Genomic DNA, 13,269 nt, shown 5'->3' on the forward strand with positions numbered 1-13,269 from the left:
TTAGACCCAAATTTCATTTCACGAATCTGACATACGCCACACAAAACATTTTATTTATTTATTACGTTTTTATTAAATATTTTTTTAATGAGTGTCTGAAATGGCAATGAAAAAAAAGGTGAAGGGAAGCTATGAATGGTGTTGGTTCACCAGGCCAGGGATGGCGACGTCATCTGCAAATGTCCTTGAGCATTAAGAACGGCGGTTCAAGGTGGAGGATATGTTGAAAACATCCTTTACGCACTGCAGGGAATGTGAAAGAGCTGCCTGTCAAAATTGTGATCACAAGAATTTAGAAAGCACCCAAAAAGATAAATCAATAGCTTTTCAATGTCAGAATTTGGATGTGAAACTGAAAGGGTGTTGTTCCTGACAGATAAAAATACTAAATTTTTTCACTTTACTGTAAAACTGATCGCACCATGCTTTGTTTTAGGCATTCAAATGTTAAAGTATTAGGATACTTCAGACACACTTGAAAATGTATGAATGCCACTGTAACAGAATACAAAACATGAAAACAAAGTAGCATTATTGCTATAAATTGTAACCAACTGGTGTCAAGGTGAGTTTTGTCATGGATATGACGTCATTTCCCCTCAAGTTCACACAGGTGTGAACTTGTTCTTCTCACATTTGATAACCAGAAAGTGTTCCAGTACCCAGTGGTGGAAAGTAACAAAGTATTTCTAGCTTTTATTTTTGTAAACTTATACTTTTATTTCACTACATTCCAAAGCATAATATCCATTTTACTCCACTACATTACATAAAAACTTTTCGTTCCTCATTATTTCAAAGTAAAGAAATTGCCACCCCCTCTGAGACGCAAGAGCGATGTCTGATTTGTGAACAAGTTGCTTCTTTAGCCTGAACCTGCTGAACTAGTTCAGAAATAACATTGATAATTCATTCACGAATTGAACGGACCCAATTGCAACTGTTCTTGAGTCAACAACTCACTGATTTAAAATGAGCCAAGAACAGGGATATCGTCGGGTCAGAGCTTGAATATTGTCCACAATTTGCGCGTACAATGCAAATGAATGCCCATGTATCTTCTTCGCTGTTGTAGCGGTTTCAAATTACATAAAATAGTAATTTTGCATAGCGTTCCTCTTAAAATGCTAACACATTTTGCCCCATGTGACATCTGTACATTGTATTTTTATACTATTTGTCGCCATATAGTTACACAAATATAGTTTCCCCTATTTTTAAAATATTATATGGTATATTATTTCACTTGTTTGCACACTTATCAGTAACTTAAACTGATATTACTTCTGTTGCATTGTGACTTTAAATTCCATTAGTTTCGAAATTGTGTTATCTTTGCAAAATCATTATGGGTATATAATGCATACATTTATGGGTGTTTCTTTGACTATGGACACTTCACATAATTATGTGATGAAATGACAGTGGTGGAAATTACATTTAAAAATGTTTTAAAATAAAATTAGCCACTTGGTATGGCTTTTATGCATGTTAAATACACAAAAATCATATTTTCACACTTTCTGCATAAACTCACAGCTTCACTGGGAATTATGCACCATAATATCCTGTTCACAAATGATATGTACCTTGATTTTACAGTTTTCTTCACACATCACATGCCTCGTTTTTTTTTTTCATTTTAAGCTCTTGATCCTTGGTGAATAAATAAAACCATTTTAAATGCAATAAATATGGAAATGGTTTGTTTATTTCCCCCTTTGTTTAGATTAGCATAGTTTTATTTGTTATAATTTATAATTTTATTATAAAAATTTAACAACCGAACATCTACAGCACATTGGCCATTCATAAATGTATAATGGTGCGTTCAAGTCCTCCTGGGAAGTTCGTATTTATGAGTTGGGAAGTCGTGTTTATGACGTCGGGTGCATTTGAGTCACTTTCGTCAGAGCAAGATGGCAGTGTGCCTTCTCTTAATGAACTACATAAAAATACAGCAAGGGTTTTAAACTCTACTGCAAGAAAATGAAGAACAAAAAATGTGCATCAGGTTTGTTTTGCTTTTTATGTTTTAAATTCATTTATGATGCCACTGTAAAGTTTATTGTTATATTACAATGCTATTATAGTTTGTGCAGGCATTTAGCTTATTTTGTTGTAAATAAAAAATCTGACAATGTCACTGATAAATACCTAAAATATATTGTGGTATTCCATCAGGTTTCTCACTCACTCAAACACCCTCAACTTGTAATCTCTGGGATTTTATTATGGGAGAGAGAAAGGGGGATGGGATCGGGAAAAGGTTTTGCGAGCTCGAACTCGGGACGCCCAAAACACAATATGTCAGCGCACTGCCCGCAAGGCCATCGGCACTGACTGGTTTGCAAATTTTAAAGAGAATTTTTATAAGCATTTACAAACAAAAGTCTATTTGAACACCTCAGCTCAAGCATTGTACTGCTTTTATAATAGTGGACATTGTTGCCAGCACAGTAATGTAGTTTCAACCTCATAAAGGACTTATTAATATCCCATTAGTGCCTCTCTCTTTCTACTTCTCTCTGTGTGCCAGGTGTTTGGCCTCCTTCCCCCCCACCGCTTCTCTCCTGCATCATCTCTGAGTTATTAGCGCTGACATTTTTTGACTTCAGACCAAGAGTGACGTGAATGGTTAAAGAGGACCATATGAGCAGAGATCCAGTAGAACTGCAGTCTTGTATCGTAAAATTCAGCGGTACGTGTTTATCTAAGCCTTCTCTGTAGTATCATGGTTTGTTAACAAGACCCCCATAATCCAGTGCCATAATCCTTTATTATGCTTGAGTAAACGGAGCAGATGGTTTAGAGACGGGATTTAAGCAAACTGCAGTAGAGATGATTACATAGCAGCTCTTTTGTAGCCTATGAAGGACTTACAAAGAATTAGTGGGGAGCATAAATGTTTAATGCTAAACAGAAATGTAACATAAAACAGATTTGCCAAGGTACCTAACGAGAAAAACTAACATGTTCATTTAACTCATGCACTATATTTCAGACTAAATGATTGATTACTCATTCATTCATGTGTCACTGTAATAATCTGACAGGTAAGCTGTCTAGACAACACTTAAAAGCTATCAGTAGCTTTATTTCCATCCAAAGTTGCAAATTTAACTTGTGTGCAAAATTGGAATATTGCATAAAACATTTGCGACTAAAGCACCATTTCCATCCTAATTTCCCATTCCAATTCCTGGGAAATTGCTGCAAAATATCTGTAATAAAAATGTAAGTTGCTGCAATCAGAGAAGCTACTGTGGCTCTTTTTTCATACATCATAAATGACTTGCGCCTCAGAGCTTGCAGACAAAATGCAACAAACACTGTTATGTTATCCTGCGTTTGGAGGTGGGTGTCTAGTTTTTGGGAACGCAATCATTTGAGACAGCTCTGGGAGGTAATTATACCCAACCTTTTTGATGATAGACTTTGGCTCAGATATTTCAGAATGATCAAACCAAGATTTGAGAAGCTAGGCAATGAAATTAGTCCACTGGTTACTCCAGTTATCCAATCACATCCTCTGGCATAGATGTTCATGAGTCTTTTATCTGGAGTCCGAGTCAAGTCTGAAGTCTTTATCACTGGAGTCTGAGTCAAGTCTGGAGTCTTTTGTTACGAGTCCGAGTCGAGTCTCGAGTCATTAAAAAAAAGAATTAAATCCTAGTTTATCCTAGTTGTATTATATAGAAAAATTATATGATCTTTCTATAATCTGTTTTATTTGAAATTAAGGTCCTATGATGTAAGGGATAATGTAGCTACATTTTTTTTTTGCTTTATAATCCATTACAATGTACAAAACAGTCGTCCAGGCAAAACGAGTAGTCATTTTCAATACAGTCGCTAAACGGGCACAAGATGGCGCCAGTGAGTTTGTTATACAGCTTCGTTGTTATTGATGACAGTTATTATCAGAAAATATCAAACTTCGGAATGTTTAAGAATGTCAATATAAAACTCTACACATGCTGATTGTGATACGTTAAAATATGAGCTTTAAGTAATAAATGGATTAACATCTCTCTCTTAAGGACACACATTAAGAAATAGAAAAGCTGCAAATAATACGAAGATTGATAAACGTAGTGCTAGGTTTAAAGTCTAGATTTTTTTAGTTCATATTTTAACAGGCTGGCAATTCAAACGAGCCATGCAGCTAACGTTACACCACAGTATAATAGCTAGGAGTTAATGTGACTAACGTTAACCTTTGTGGATGCGATGTTTCATAAAATTTGATGATGTTGTTCCGGTGTCTTTAATTGTTTCCCCACATTCTGTGCGTCTAGCTGATCTGACGTGATAATAAACCCAAATGAAAGAACATACGAAAGAACATAACATGACGGTGGCTCCCGTCATGTTGCATGGGACTCTTATTATGACATTTCGGCGTTTATGCGCACGGACCCTGGCACGGACATACGTAACGTTAATCAAATTCTATGGCAAGAGTCCAATCTACCACGACCTTTTACAGTCTATGACCACGACACGTACGGAGATATATGTGACGCAGATATTATAAAACCATTTAAACACAACACAAATTCTTTCTTTATTATATCAGTAGTTAAGGGTAAAAGACTGGAGTCTTTTTTTAAAATATTTTTAAAACGACTTTGTGCCGAGTCGAGTCAAGTCTGAAGTCATTTCAGGTCGAGTCCGAGTCTGAAGTCTGTTAAAATGCGACTCGAGTGCGACTCGAGTCCGAGTCTCTAACTCGAGTGCCCATCTCTGCAAAGTTTGTTGTTACGCATCAATTGATTTATTTGGTAAATGTGTTTCCATAATTGTTTATGTGCATGTCCTCTTGCTATATAAAAAAATATGCACCTTAATTGAGCATTTTTAGAATATATGCACATTTTTAACCCAAAAATTCACATATAAATAGGTGGATGCTACAGTGGTAGCTATAGACACCTAGGCCAAATTCTAAGACAGCATCCCAGAACGCATTGAAGTTGAACGTCCATATATAAACATACTCAAAGAATAGAAATAAAAGTAATATTAACAGAGAAAATACACAAAAAACACTACTAATTAATTCAACACTATAAAACTAATAAAAATGGTCTGTTTTTGCCAACATTGTGTAATATTTGTGTTCGATGCATTTTTCCTCATGTTTATGAGAGTATTGCATCATTAGCTCTTAGTATTGGATCAAACTTTTTTCAAATTGCATCAAAAATGAGTGTTATGTATTTGTGTGTCATGTATCTGGTTATTTCTTAGTCGCGTATGTGATTCCAAATTTGTTAAGATGCTATCTTAGAAGGCAGCTGCTATTTAGGCAGTAGACTGTAAGACAAGCACATTAGGCATTGAAACAGAGCTATAGAATAAACATGTCGCTGTCCATTTAGCATATATTTTTTGCATATACATTTTTTTTCCCCCAGTTTCTGCACTTACTATATTCAGTTGACTCACTATAATTCAAAAACACACACTGACTGAAGAACACAGATTTATTATTATTTCTTTTTACAAAACTAAAATTGAAAATTCTAGTGAAATAAGTAACCTTTTGTACCTCATACTACCTTTGTCTGGATGCAGCTGGATACTGTGCTATCACATTCTGGTACTGGTACTGGCACCCTCGGTAGGTGTCAAACTGAGGGTGAAAAACACACACAGAGCACATCAATTATTTCTTACTGTGTTCCCTGTGCTATCAGGATGGTTTTGTGTGGGTGTTTGGCAGTTAGGATGATGTAGAGAAAGTGTAGAAGTGTCTTTTGGTGTCATAACAGATTGCTGAGTACCTCATTGCATGTGAAACCTCATGAATACAGAAATGTCTAATACAATGAAGACCAGCAGGCATGTGTTTACATCCAACACCAATTATTCCACCCACTCCTTGGTGTGTATGGCAGACTTTGCCTTGTAACATTTTTTTTTTTAGAACAATGTTTTTTATGCTTTGCAAGCAAACTGAAAGTTATGTCGAAAGCGAATTAAATCAGGTTTAAAATATACATTATTTATTGGTGAATTGTGAATGTATAAATTATTTGGCATACATTTAGGTATGAATTATTGAATAAAGCATTTTACTAAAAATGGTAGCTTTGGGGTAAAGTGTGCCAAATGCATGGGGGTTAAGTTGTGCCAGTGGCATAACCAATAAGCATAGCAAGCTTAGCCTCCAAATGCATGAAATTAATATTCAAATGTATACTACAAATTCCAAAAAAAAAAAAAAAAAAAATAGTGATGAAAACGTGAACTCTGCTAGGGAAAAAAACAAACAAACTAAATAGCAGACATAATCTAAAGTTATATAAAGTAGATTGAAATATCATTTAGTTTTCTCTCATTTTCAGAGTATAATTTCATTAAAATGGCACAGCTTACCGTTTCCACCCCCTTTATTTTTTTGACAATAAGAAAAAATAAAACCTTTCTAAACATGTAAGCTTACAGATTTTGCACAAGTATTGATGGATTTTTGGAGTGTTAGTGGTGTGCAGGATGTGTGCAAACAAGTTCATGGCTGAAACGCTCAAACTCTGAATGGTATTTAGGGCATTAGCCAAAAAAAAAAAAAAAAAGTATTTCATCTTCAGTTTCTTTCAAATACACAGCCACATGCTCTCCGGCTCCTTGGCAACCTAGTCTAATTATTTCCCCCTGTCTCAAGTTCTACGTTTGGATCACAGCATCATATTTTCTGCAGATTCTTCGTTCTAAAAATGGTTCTGAGGTTCAGTAATTTACTTGTCTTGTAATTCAGTTAAAGTTCCAATAACCTAAATGAATGTTTGACTTTAATTAAATTTCAGCTTGCCTCTGAGACTCTGCTCATTTTAGAATGTTTCATCGCCCATTTATTTCAGAGTGTCATTGATTGTTTTTGCTTTGTTTGGACTGCAACTTCAATCTACTTGATTAATTTGGGCTGAAGTTTCAATCAGGCCATAACCAATGGACTGGGTTTTGCCACAGCTGTGGGACTGGGACTGTGCTTTGGCAGAAGACATTAATGCAATTAGTTTTGCTGATTAAAATCATTGTAAAATGCTATGGATACTTTAACTAATATTTGATTTACACACAAACTAATTATTTATCTAGTTTTTGTGATTAGCATTTCATTTTGTTGTTTATTAAAAAGGGTGGTTCACCCTAAAATGAAGACATCATTTACTTTCTGTAAATAATACATTAAATATCATATCGTATACCCATTTGGAATATTCAACATGTGTCACATGGGATCATTCTGTGATACTTGTGTGTCTTTTTTAAAAGCTTGATGCTGGTCGCTGTTCACTGCCATTATTTGGACAAGCACAAGTGGGAGTATTTTTTTTTAAATTCTCCTGTTGTGGTCCATAAAAGAAAGAAGGGCAAACAGCATTAGAACACCGCCAGGGAGAGTAATTTATTACTTAATTTTCATTTTAAGGTGAACCATCCCTTTAATAATTTGCAACCAGATCAAATATAACATTTCTGTGCACAATCAATATTTACTTGAGGGCCTAGAATAAATGTTTGTCTTTTTAAAATGTATATGGATAAAATGTACATGAATTTTGTATATAAATGTTCAGAGCCAATTTGATTTTAACTCAGTAACTCAACTTCACTGTGGCGACCAGGGCGGGCGAGAGCCGTGAGGGAACGGCGCGAGGCCGGTGACGCAAGTGATAACGAGCATCACCTGGGAGGCGCACTGGCCTTGAGTCTCTCACGGAGGAGCTCCGGGAGCATAAAAGGAGGAGCGACGACCGTGAAGGACAAGAGAGGACTAGGCCTGGACTTTATTTTATGTTTTATTATGTTTGTGTGGCCGGCAGACGTCCGCAAGGGTCTGCCGGCATTACTTTCGTTTTGTTCTTTGTATTTTTTGGAATTAAAGTTTTGTTGAATGTTCGCCGTTTCCTGCCTCCTTCTTCCCGTACATACGAACTGCGTTACATTGGCCAATTAAAGTCCAGGCCTGGTCCTCTCTCGTCCTTCACGGTGGTCGCTCCTCCTTTTATGCTCCCGGAGCTCCTCTGTGAGAGACTCAAGGCCGGTGCCCCTCCCAGGTGATGCTCGTTATCACTTGCGTCACCGTCCTCGCACCGTTCCCTCACGGCTCTCGCCCGCCCTGGTCGCCACATACCCCCATCGCCCCTCGCAGGCCGGGGGGTGCTCCCGAGACTGCGCTCTACTCCCCCTCCGGGGCCTGTCTCGGCCGCAACACCTGGGGGTGAGGACAGACGAGGCAAGAGAAAGGAGACGGAAGCAAGGGGAGCAACAGGACAAGAGAGGGGAGAGAGGAAAAAGAAAAAAAAACATTCTGGGTCCGGTTCGCAGACACACTGCCGCTCAGTCCTCAGCCTGCCAAGAGGCTCTTCCTCACGGTGCCATGCGGTGGCACTGGACGCTCAGTGGACGGCCCGATCCTCGACCGCCCCCTGGCGGCCGACGATGGCTCCTCCGGTTGAGGGCAGCCGGCAGCCGGCAGCGAGTCCCCCGTCCCCTGCTCCTCCCCTTCAAGGCGGATGGCAGCAGGCTCCGGCAGCAGGCTCCGGCCCACGGCGGCGACTCCTCCGATCCCTCCTGGACGGCAGCCACCCCACCTCGTCCCAGGAGCACGGCATCCGGGTCTCCGTCCCACCTTTCACAAAGCTCCAGTACCACCGCCTCGGGCAGCCTCTCGCGGTCTTCACTCCCGCGCTGCCCGAACTCCGCAGCACTGCGATCCCCCTCAGCAGCGTGGGCTCTCCGACAGCATGTCCCTCCTTCCTCCCGGGTTTCGGCACCAATGTAACGCAGTTTGTATGTACGGGAAGAAGGAGGCGGGAACCGGCGAACATTCAACAAAACTTAAATTCCAAAATAAACAAAGAACAAACCGAAAGTAATGCCGGCAGACCCTCGCGGACGTCTGCCGGCCACACAAACATAATAAAACATAAAATAAAGTCCAGGCCTGGTCCTCTCCCGTCCTTCACGGTCATCGCTCCTCCTTTTATGCTCCCGGAGCTCCTCCGTGAGAGACTCAAGGCCGGTGCGCCTCCCAGGTGATGCTCCTTATCACTTGCGTCACCGGCCTCGCGCCATTCCCTCATGGCTCTCGTGAATGTGGTCGTTCTCGAATGATGGTTTACTGACTAGTTGAAGTGTGAAAACTGAATGTCTAGCAGGTCAGCAGGGTTGAATATTTTCGATATATATTTGAATATATTTATATTAATAATAATTAATACAAAAAAATATTAATATCAACTATTTAAACACTTATCCCCAGAAATATCTCCATTAATAACTTGTATATTAATAGAGTGGTGCAGGAATTACATATTTTTGCAGGCCAACCCCACCGTTTTCCCTTGACAAAAACCCAATAGGATTTTTCCATTGGCTTTTGGAGTATTGCAAAAAAAAGGTGTGTCTAACAAAAGCTTATGCTTCTTACACACTTTGTTCGTCGTGATAATCTTCACAAATGAACAAAATTTTTATGAATTTTGAGGTGTAGATACAATAAGCAGAATTCAAAAGTTAAACATAGGCTACAAACAAACTACACTGTGGTCGCATGACTTCAGCGTCCCCATCACTAAACATCACTAAAACACTTTCAGTTTTTATTTTAAAAGATTTTCCCTTAAAGTTTAAGTTAAAATAGTTTGCAAGATTGCGATTATAAACAAAAGAGGCTGTGAAAGTGAACTAGCAAGTAGATGAGTATAAATAGACTTGACTTTACACCACTATTAAAAGAAAAAGGAACCTTCTATCTCATCCTTAAACCTTGAAAAGATATATAAGTATATTTCAACAAACTCCTTTGTGTAAGTTGGGTAACAAACCCAGAGTCAGCAAGTTTTTGTTCTAGAGAGAAAGAAATTAAAAGAAGGGTTGAAGAAGACTCAATGGGGAGGTATGGGTGAAATTAGAATCTCATTACTTAATGATGGTGCATAATAATCTTTTTGTATGCATTTATGCTAACATGCATTCCAGAGTGGATATTTAATTGTAATTTAATTTACCTCCCAAAACATATAATTTTGTTTTGGTTGTATATGTCTTTTCTGAGACTGATAGTAAACAAGTATTTTCAGGTTGGAAATTGATGCGATTTAAACTATAACTTGCATCAAAGCACGAACCATGGTCCTGAACAGACTATAAATATGAAGGGCTTAGGCTTACCATGGGAATAATGTAGCAGCTCATGTCCTCCTGGCTGAGATTGTGACAGCCTTGGCTCCCGCTGCCATATGTACATCACGAAGGCCTCCAAAACAGCTGCAACATCAGATTTTTAGTGGACAGTAAGGTACGCCATGCACCCAATCCCTAATGCCACACTCTCATCTTGAACTGAAACAGCCGATGATCATTAATCACTGTCAAAAGATGAAAATGAGAGGCTGAAGTTAGTCAAGTGCACTTCAACAGAATCCTTGATTTACATCTATATCTTAATAATTAGAATGTGTACTTTATGCTGTGTATTTTAAAGTTTAAATAAAAATAGTGAAATGTGCTGCTCTTGATGTTATAAAAACGTGAGTATGAGCATGAAGCAATATGCACTATCCTAGCTGAAATAATCTCAGGCTGGCAGCCTTGTGGCAGCCTTTCAAAACTGAAAAAGTCCTTTAAACAAACATGCAAGTCTCTTGAAGAGAAAAAATATTTGCCCTTGAGAGGTTTCACGTTTATCCTTTTGCTGCCAAGACAGTCAATACGATGCTAATGTCTTCAACACCCCCGCAAGGTCAGGAATCCATCAATTTTGATAAACAGAAAGACCTTGACTGCACTGAAGCATCTGTCCCCCAAAACCAATTGAAATGCAATCTGCAAATCAGAGGCTCGTTGAATTTAAAGAGCAACCAAAAAATTTAATTGGTTTCCGAATGTATTCACATTGACCAACATGTCTTAAATAATAAATAAAGTGAAAAACTCAAGCTGAGATTTTGTGACAAGACCACTCAAATATAAAAAATGTATTATCTAGAATTTGTCCTTTCATCTTTAGGGAGATGTGTAATAGCTACTGAGAGTTTGTAGGTTTAAAAAACAAAAATGCTAAATAACTAGTTAATTAAAAGGTTAGTTCCCCAAAATGAATATTATGCCATCATTTACTCACCCTCATGTTGGTCTAAACCCCTATGTCTCTAGAATCTACGTCTTCTGAAACTGTATGAAAGCTTTTTGAAGCAAAAAGTCATCAAAAATCTTCACAGCCACAGTAGCTTTCAAATCTTTCTCGATTGCTTATTGGCTTACTAGCCCAAAAGTCTCTATGATATTCTGTTCTCTGTATAGTTTATATATATATATATATATATATATATATATATATATATATATATATGCTCACACTGTAACAGGATCAGAACATATTGCCTTTAGACACTGACACTCCCCAGGATGAAAGTTTTCTATCCTTTAACCTCCTCCTGTAAACAGCACCTTTGGCTCTGAAACATGTATTCATGCATACACTGCTGTCATGGGCCAAGAGTGTGTTGGCATGATGGTAAACTGGGCTGACAAGAAGGGCCAGCAGGACCCGCGGCGGTCACATGGTGGTGATCATGTGACAGCCTGAGCCAGAGAAGAGTCACTAATGATTACATTTGCTGTTGTGCCTACACCTTCACACTGACCATCTCCTGCTAATTCCTGAATGCATTTATAATGTTTAGGTACAATGTAACCTCAAGGTAGATTCTGGAAGAATCCCCTGATGCATTTCAAATGTGCTTAGAGTGCAGATACTGAGACATAATGGAATATTAAAGCAATGGAAAATGCTGCTTATATCATACTACACAATATAGGACCTATACATATACTGTATGCTTTTTTAAATTAATATTCTAAAATGTTCCTTTTTACTTCCAAAAATTGTACATTTAACAGTATTTTATTGTAAAATTACATGAAACGTGAGGTTAGATCTATTCGTTTTCCCTGTATATAGGAATCAATTGACAGTTGTATTATGCAATGCTGAATTTTCATACTGTGCACAGATGCTACTAGTAATAGTAAACAGTTAAAGTACAAACAGCATTTCATAAACTATGTAATAAGTGGCATGACTTGATACTTGTATCACCTTAATGTAGGCAGTCTTGTGTTAACATACTAAAATAAGATCATTTTAAATTTCTCAGTAGTTTTTTTATTTTTTATTTTGAGTTCAGTAACTTAAAGCAGTGTGTTTAGAGCTAATACAACTCTTTAATTTCAAAAGATCAAGGAAATGTGATTATCTCAGTAACACTACCATATGGGCTCTTTTGGTAACAGTAGTTAATGCATTAACTATCATGAATTAACAATGAGAAATATATTTTTACAGCATTTATTAATTAAATGTTATAAAAATGTTCATATTCATGTTAGTTCACAGTGCATTAACTAATTTTAACATCTTAAAAATGTATTCGTAAATGTTGAGATTAACATTAAATAACATTAATGCTGTACAAGTATTGTTCGTTGTTAGTACTTGTTAACTAATGTAGTCATGTTAACAAATGATTGAAACCTTATTGTAAAGTGTTACCATTACAATATGCTCAATGGTGAAAACAATGAGGCTTAAAAGGGCCAACAAACCTCTCTATCTGCTGCTAACCGAGTGCAGCACTGTTCACAGTGTGTGGTCACAGCCTTGACATGCTTCCAATGGAAAGCCACCATCAAACACATCTGATTCATCCCTTTTCTCCCTTTCTCTTTTGCATCTCTCACTTTGATGTGCCTTCCCTTCCTCTGTAGCCCATTTATCCCTGGCACAAGCCCCTTTGGCAGATGCGCAGCATACGCAGTAATAAGGAGCTTCCCTCATTAGAGTTTCACTAGAGGCATTATGACATTACTGTCCCCCAAACATGCAGATATGCACATACACACACTGATTCCCTGACTCGTTTCTTATTATGAGGAAATGTCTTTGAAGAGAATATAGGCATCTTCAAATATAGTCTCAGAAATCACTATTTTGTGAATATACAAAATTGCATTGATTCTTAAGCTGCCAAAATTCTTGAAATTCAGTAAATCTCTGGAAATAAGGAGCAGAATTTAATACTTTTGGGAATTTATGTTTTCTTAAATGTCAGGAATGTTCAATATTTATCATTTAAACAGCACCACAGAAATATCAGCCAAAAATGGATTTCCAGGAACTTTTCCAGATATATTAGCTCTTTTTATATTTACTCTTTTAAAAACATTAAACTTTTTTTCATTCAAAGTGTC

Source organism: Chanodichthys erythropterus, chromosome 21 (genome assembly GCF_024489055.1).
Source record: "Chanodichthys erythropterus isolate Z2021 chromosome 21, ASM2448905v1, whole genome shotgun sequence".
In the NCBI taxonomy this organism is placed as follows: domain Eukaryota; kingdom Metazoa; phylum Chordata; class Actinopteri; order Cypriniformes; family Xenocyprididae; genus Chanodichthys; species Chanodichthys erythropterus.